Source organism: Oncorhynchus mykiss, chromosome 19 (assembly GCF_013265735.2).
Source record: "Oncorhynchus mykiss isolate Arlee chromosome 19, USDA_OmykA_1.1, whole genome shotgun sequence".
NCBI classification, from domain to species: Eukaryota; Metazoa; Chordata; class Actinopteri; order Salmoniformes; family Salmonidae; genus Oncorhynchus; species Oncorhynchus mykiss.
The window spans coordinates 49519735-49527950 of NC_048583.1; the positions used below are offsets into that span (position 1 = coordinate 49519735).

General features: G+C 43.3%; 1 protein-coding gene across 1 annotated transcript in view; it reads right to left on the bottom strand.

Annotated features, from left to right (window-relative positions):
- Positions 1–3631, bottom strand: part of LOC110498061 (filamin-A-interacting protein 1) — a 47693-nt gene extending 44062 nt beyond the window's left edge. Inside the window, exon 1 of the mRNA XM_021574625.2 lies at positions 2865–3631. The gene's annotated coding sequence lies outside the window, so the exon portion shown is untranslated. The remainder of the gene's footprint in view (positions 1–2864) is intronic.
- Between the last annotated feature and the right edge of the window lie 4585 nt (positions 3632–8216).

Sequence of the window (8216 nt, forward strand, 5' to 3'; positions counted from 1 at the left end):
TCAGCAAATATGTTCAAAACCGTCCAAATAAATTACGTGAAAAAATGGAAGTCTCCAGCAGTCTATCATGATGTCACTCCCCCACTGACTGGGAGGAAGAGAGGAAGCGAGATGCAGCCTGGTTGATTTGAGATCACGTATTACTACAATAAGACTCAATTCAGGGAATGCAAAGTCTCCCTACCTGAACCTTTCAAAAGTTCAGCAAGAAGTTCTCGGAACGACTGCTTTTTCTAGCGAGAAGATAGGGCGAAGGTCAGTAAGAATGGGGCCAGAACCATTTGCAATGAATAGCATCACTATCCCAAGCTACTGACGATTAATATAGATACATCTGTGACATACAGAAGTAATAGGATTCAAAAGATTCCTTTAAGATATCACATTGAAGGAGAGGACTTCTCTCGTCACAATATTTGGAGAATGTCAAGATGGTTTACTATGAACTTTATAAGAGAGCAAAGCCCACCAGCTGCATGGTCATTCGATGCATGCTGATGAAGCACTGTGGTTTTCCTTTACACTTCATAACATGGAAATGTAAGAAGCATTATTATATGTAAAACCTAAAGGTCTGGAACAGATTCTCTACATTCATGGCTTAGTGTCATAGTAATGGGGGTGACATGTGCCAGGGACAGCTGTTGCCGAATCTCACCAGCAGGTCTGAAGGCTGCACCACAGTGACCACTGGGAGTATAGTGACCAGCCCCAGACCAGGTCCCTCTGTCTGGCCTCAACAAGGGACAGAGCCAGGGTCACTCCTCCAACCTCCCCCACTCCCACAACACACTGCAGGCTACAGTCTGGCCCACTCCCAAAAGCGATGAGTTGACCACGTGAAGCAGACCTCTGTTACCAGATCATTCCAGAGAGTGCTGATGGCAGTGCACTGGAAAGTGGACACATGCCAGGCAGATACAATCACCCTTACCATATATACGCTTGCTCCCTCTCTATAACTACAGCAATGGATACTTCTATCCAATGTTGTAGACATTTCCAAGCCAAGTGCATGATGTAGCCTACATCCTACCAGAATCGCTATGCAGGCTATAAAAAATTCAGTTAAGAACATTGACGATTGTGCTACAGTATGTTGTCAATGGAAAAGCCTGGTCGATAAACACCACAGTGGAGTGGTATCTCTTTCCCAATCTACCACTGCTGAAAGAGCTACATTACCTCATAACTTAGCCATGTCCTTATCATCTCACTGATCAGAAGTAAGTGATGCAAAAACCTAATTAATGTAGTGACAACGGTGATTTGAGGCGACGGGCATCTCAGTGGAGAGGGACACAGTTTGAGTAAGCGAATGCTCTCTCTGCACCTGTGCCACTTGTATGAGCCAATGACATAGCTTGGTCTGTCTGAATAGATAAGTCTGACTTGATAACTCTTCAAACATTGTAAAAAGAATGAGCTGTGAATGAACTTCGGTAACCCCTGGAAACAAAACACTTAAGTGTAAAGTAAACCACTCAAACTAACATTAGGAAAGGATCTCCTTATCCCTGACCTGGACAAAGTGCCAGAAATATTAATGACAGATCTCTCTCTCTCTCCCCTCCTCCCTGTATCTGTATTAAGTGTTAGGGGACCACATCAGCTGGAGTGTGAACAGTTAGCTCTCCTCTCTCTTCCAGAGCTGGTCTGCATTAGGAGCAATACAGAGACAGATCGGTGCTGAGGAGATGGATGACGGTTAACTTAAAGTATGCCTGAACACTCAAAGAAAAAAAGGTGCTATCTAGAACCTAAAAGGGTTCTTCGACTGTCTCCTTAGGAGAACCCTTAGATTAACCCTTCTTGGTTCCAGGTATAACCCGTTTGGTTCCAAGTAGAACTTTTAGGGGGTTCCATGTGGAACCCTTTCCACAGAAGGTGCTACATGGAACGCAAAGGATTCTGCCTGGAACCAAAAAGGGTTATTCTATACGGACAGTCGAAGAACCCTTTTGGAACCCTTTTCTTGCAACCCCTATAAAAGAGAGATATGTTGCACATTTCATTTGGCTCAGCTAGACTGTGTGATGTATGTCTTGACAAATGGATTAGTTCTTATGAGAACCAAATATACATGCATGTTCTATGATTGATGGCCTGGTGATAAATAAAATAATTTGACATAATTAAAAGGAATGAATAACCACGTAGAAATTATGCTGTTTCACAACAAGTTGAACCCCCCCCCCCCCGACGATCCATTCCCAATGTTAACGGAGGAATCTGGATTAGTTATTACTTATCTCCCAGCCTAAATATCTCAGGAGAACGTTATTTGTCTGGATTACGCTGTCAGCTCTAAGTCCTCACAAGGCTTTTCTTGCTAGTATAACACTAGAAGGGGTTCTCACACTGCTTTTATATAACAATGACAGAGGAATAAGTAGTGATTTATATGGTACATTAGATTCATGACTTTCTCTTTCCCATGTGTGCTGTCTCAGTGCCAGTGTCTAACTCCTAATGACCATTCTACCTCCTGAGAACAGTCAAAAGACCTTAACTCTCTTAAAACATGTCATACACTCAATGTGTTTTAATGTATGTGGACAGCATGAATTTTAACCCATTCATACTGCACAAAGCAGGCAGACAGAGTCCATTAAAATAGTGTTCCTTCACGCAGTATTCTGTAACCTACAGTACATCTGTGCAGAACAGCACTGACAAAGTCCATCAACAGTAATAGCTCTCTTAGCATTTCAAACTCATGATACTAGAGCATTTCAGCTGATAGGTTTATCTCCTGCCACAAAATGGGAACATGGTTTAACTTCCCACACTGAGTAGAGATGAGAGAAGCATGCTTTCACTGAGGCACACTGTGTAGAAGACAGTAAGCTGTACTTTCTTACCTGTTCTTTCTGGTCCCCAGGGTTAGGTTTGGAGTGGTGCTTAAGGTAATCCTACAGGAGTGACTCAGTCTGCCCTGCTGTATGTGAATGTCCTCTGAAGACCTCTTCTTAATGCTACTCCTGTTCAGCTGCCCTGCAACAGAATGAATGCCATCACCATGGACAAGCTCTGCTCTCTCACTTCTCCTCCTCTAGGATTCCAGGTCAAGAAGGAAATGCTACAGCAACGAGAGCTGGATCTAGTCCTCTCTCTCTGTCTCTCTCTCTCTCTCTGTCTCTTTCTCTCTCTCTGCCTGTCTCTCTCTCTCTCTGCCTCTCTCTCTCTCTCCACTCCCTTTTTTCTTTCTCTGTAAGTCAGCCAAAGATATACACTCTTTGAGGAGTCAGTGGGAGAGTGTTTGTGACAGAAAGAGAATGCAAGGGAGTGAGGGTGAGAAAGACCAAATAAAGGAGAGAAAGCCTTGGCGGAGGAGGGAGACAGGCAATCATGGAGGCACAGTTCTGTTCCCACTCCCACTCTGTCTGTGTTTGAAAGGAGCCGTTGCTCAGCGGGGAGAGAGAGGTGCAGCAGGGTGATGTCCTTTGTCAAACGTCCAGGTCTTTTCATTTACTCCTCCTTTGTCCCCAGTCTTTCAGTGTAGAGATGGAGGCTAAAGCATGGGTCTATATTTAACTACTATGCTGCAGTCACTAGGAGCTGTTAGCAGCTGAAGCCGTTTGGTTTGGAGGCTGGCTGCCTGGCTGGGTCCCTCGCTCCCCTCTCCACTCCTGACAGCTGAGCTATGCCACTTCTCTCTCTCCCATGCTGGGAACGTCCAGCACAGCCAGCCCCCCCAACCCACCCCAACCCATTGGCAGTCCAAGTCACTACCATTTTCTGAGCTAGCTAGGGCTGCCAGGCTCTTCAGGACTTTGGCAGTTAGACAGCTTACCACAGGGCCCACTCACATAAAAGCAAACTAAATGAGCTTGCTGAGCTAAATGTGTAGTGTAGTATATTGTTTACAGTGTCAATGGGTATGGTTGGAGTTGCTGTGAGGTCATAGTGGGTGTTCTACTGCTGTTGGGACATGTGAAAGGGACTGCCACGGGTGAAAGACAAAGAGCCAAATAAGGACACAACAATGAGGAATATCCATTTATCTATGTCATCAAATCACTAAGTACAAACAAAAACAAAAGCAACCAAAACAAACAAGAACAGAACAGAAACTCTTATTTCACAGGAATAGCCATCCACTCCTCTGCTGTTTCCTGTGTCGTGTTAGGTCACTGAGTCGCCTCAAACACTTCTGTTCACATGTACATGTATGTCACTTGTGTGGGTGTGGTGTGCTGACGTAATGTTTTGCCCAATGAAAGAACAAACACACCACACACAGAAACAAACAGAATGGTGATTATCTTGTTGAGATACACTCACGTGGCAACATGGTGCTCTTACCTGGTCTTGGCCAATGCTATTTTTGACATTAACTTCACTGCATCTCTTGATACCTGAAAAGACAGATAATCCAAGGGTTAATACACTCTGTAGTCTCTGCACAATGCCTCTGTGTTGTCCTGTGCCACTCCAAATGGGATCATCATTGTGAAACACAAAGCAGTTGTTTGACAGCCTCTTTCCTTTCTGTACATCATGTCATCCCATAAGAACATGTGATATCGTGGATGAAGATCTATCCAAGCTGAGGTCATCACAAGTATATTTTTGATTGAATGTCATAATTTCCACACCCAGATGAGGTCATGTGGTCATGTCCAGTAGAAGGAAAGTTTGTTATTCTTTAAGTCTGTATGTATAACCTGGGATGGTGGTCAGGTGGCAGTACGCCTGGCGGTTAAGAGCATTGGGCCAGTAACTGAAAAGTTGCTGGTTTGAATCCCCCAGCCGACTAGGTAAAAAATATGCCGATGTGCCATTGAGCAAGGAACTTAACCCTAATTGCTCCTTTAAGTCGCTTTAGATAAGAGCGTCTGCTAAATGACAAAACATTTGGTCTTATTTCACAGAATCAGCACTATGGTTAATATGATTCACAGTTATGTGTGAAGTAGCCCTCATTTCTCACACTAACATGTCTCAGATAATCAGTGTGAATAAAAATCCCACTGAGAGAATACAAGACAACAGACCAAAATATCCCACCAATAGAGTTTACATAATGATGCAATTATGGTTTTCTTTTTGACCAAAAAGCTTTTCAGTCTTATAGTTGGTGTCCTTCAGGACAAGCACACAGATACTACAGCATTTGCACTATGTGTGGTTTAAGTCACCTTTAACTGACTGAATGAAGCTTACTGGTCCTTTGTAGCCCAGTTGGTAGAACATGGTGCTTGTACTGCCAGGGTTGTGGGTTTGGTTCCTGGGACCACCCATATATAGAATGTATGCACGCATGACTGTAAGTCACTTTGGATGAAAGCATCTGCTAAATGGCATATATTATTTTATTATTGAATGAAACACATGTACTGTACGTCAACCCCACTCTATCGCTCTCTCCTAGGAAGCTCCAACCTTTAGCATAGCAACAGAAGACATTTATAAGGGCCCATCCAACAATACCATGACCAAAACACTGCTGCCTGTCACCCTTAGCAACACCAAGTCACTTCCTGTTTTTTTGCCCAGACATCACCTCAGCCCTCTCTCTGGTTCCTCTGGGATGTGGGCCGTGGGGTTGGGCCTGCTGAATGTGTCAAGACCCTTATGCGCACGCAATGAACCTGGCAGCGAGGGTCAATGTCTGCCCAAGAACAACAATTTGGTGACACAGGTAGACAACGATTCTGTTAGTTGGGTTTGTCATATTCCAGTAGTCCATTTTTCCTGTGTTGGATCTTCAAGAAGCATCTATACGAAGAGTATTTTTCAATCAATGTGATTTATGCTACAGCTAAATACCGAGTCAGTTGTCACTGATATGAGAAAACACTGGACCACATGATCCTGACTCAAGTTTTAGCATCTCAATGACAAACAAGTAACACAGCAATGGTGTCTGTCTCGCCACCTACTTGACTGCCACCTTGTGGTGAGTTGTGGATAGTACAATGAAGCGACAAACAGGCATGCACCCATAGCTGGCTGGCACGCTACACTAGGCTACAGTGCAGTGTGTATTTTACCAGTTACCCATTACAGTAAGTAATGTTTTTTCTAAGACACTAATTGCCAACAAATTAGTTATTACAACTAAACTCCACAACAAAACATTATCAAACCCATGAATTGGGTTCGTCAAACACAGTGAATTCAACCTATTATGGTTGCCTACTGATTTATTTCAATTAGGATATTCAGTGGGATGGACAATACGAGTGTTCCCAGTCCCACCTTTTTTTTCCATGTCTTGATGAAGTGAGTTGAAAGTAGGAATCTTTGCCAAAATGTCAAGGGTTGCTGGTTCAAGTACCCCTCAGGTTGTCCCTCCTCAATCACTGCTCTAGCCTACTGAAAACACATTTTTAATGCTTTATTGACAGTGAAAAGTGTTAAAATGCGGCCTTTTATTTTGAAGGTTTCCTCATTACCATATCAAAGTGATGTCTTCATTTGTGTTTTTATCACATGCGTTTTCTTATGTTACTAGCGAGACATCTATCTCTATATTATTGAACATTTATTCCGTGCTATGGCGTTGATTGAGGCTTGGTTCATGGACGATTCTGACAAAGATCAGAGGATGCCGCGTAAACTAAACCCAAACAAACCCGTGTCTTTGGAGGAGTTAGAAAAGCTTGCGGTTTCCACTGGAAGGCTGTAGCTAATAGCAAGCTAGCGAGTAAGGAACAACCTGATAACAGCCAGTCAATCAAATGATCCATAGTACATACTTAAGCAAGGCCCGAGGAGGTGTGGTATATGACCAATATACCACGGCTAAGGGCTATTCTTATTACGATGCAACGCAGAGTGCCTGGACACAGCCCTTAGACGTGGTATATTGGCCACAAATCACAAACCCCCGAGGTGCATTATTGCTATTATAAACTGGTTACCAACATAATTAGAGCAGTAAAACGAAACGTTTTGTCATACCCGTGGTATACAGTCTGATATACCATGGCTTTCAGCCAATCAGAATTCAGGGCTCGAACCACCCAGTTTATAATATGAGCTATAGACCTAGGCTATAGGAAGAGTAACTTGATAACAACTTTAGCTGTTTGCTAGACAAGCTTCAGCTATCAAGAAAAAGGTGTTTGTTATTTTGTTATTCATTATCATATACAAATAAATGTGACTGTAGCTACCTAAATTAGATTGCATGAAACAGTAGTGTCTGAGTCGCCCAGACTCAGCTCACGTTTGGAAGGATGATCTGACCTCGCGAGACTAGAGTGACTGGTTGATTCAGTACTGTCCTTGTCTTCAGTTAGATGCTGATATTTATGAGACAGACCCCGCGCTGGAAAAGATCTGTAAAGTAATGCGGTACGAGATACTCCGACATCATCATTATCCACGAGGATAAACTACCCAACTATGAGGACAAGGTATAGCATAGAGTGAAAAAAAACGAATTTTAGTCGGCTCACATAACAATTAATGTTTTGTTACGGACTGTACGTTATTTATAATGAGGGATACCTGGAGGAAATCGGACCTCTCTGAACTGAAAATGGATGGCCCTTCCTTCAGTAAAATATAGTTTTACCTGACCCTCCCTGAACGCTTGAAAAAACAACAAGTGACCCTCCCCTATACCCAATATAATGAAACAAAGCGGATAGCAGGTTACATACCTACCGCTTCCCCTCACTCCTAGAGAGACCAGAGCCTTCAGATACGAGGTTTCATAATCTGTTCTTCATTTTGTAAGCATTAGCCTACATGGCAAAGTAGCCAGAAGGTTGTGGATTCACATTCCACCTCAGACAAGGGTAGAGGTGAAAAGATCTCCATTATATTGAAAGCACTGCATGAATCTATTATCCTATTTGCTGTCCTAGAAAATAATGGTTACAGTTCATATAAGGAAATCAGTCAATTTAAATAAATTCATTAGGCCCTAATCTAAGGATTTTACATGACTGGACAGGGGCGCAACCATAGGCCCACCCACTTGGGAGCCCGGCCCACCTACTGGGGAGCCAGGCCAAGCTAATCAGAATGAGTTTTCCCCCACAAAAGGGCATAATAACAGACAGAAATACTCTATTTCATCAGCTGTCCTGGTGGCTGGTCTCAGACGATCCCGCAGGTGAAGAAGCCAGATATGGAGATCCTGGGCTGGCGTGGTTACACGTGGTCTGCGGTTGTGAGGCCGGTTAGACGTACTGCCAAATTCTCTAAAACAGCGTTGGAGGCAGTTTATGGTAGAGAAATAAACATGAAATTAT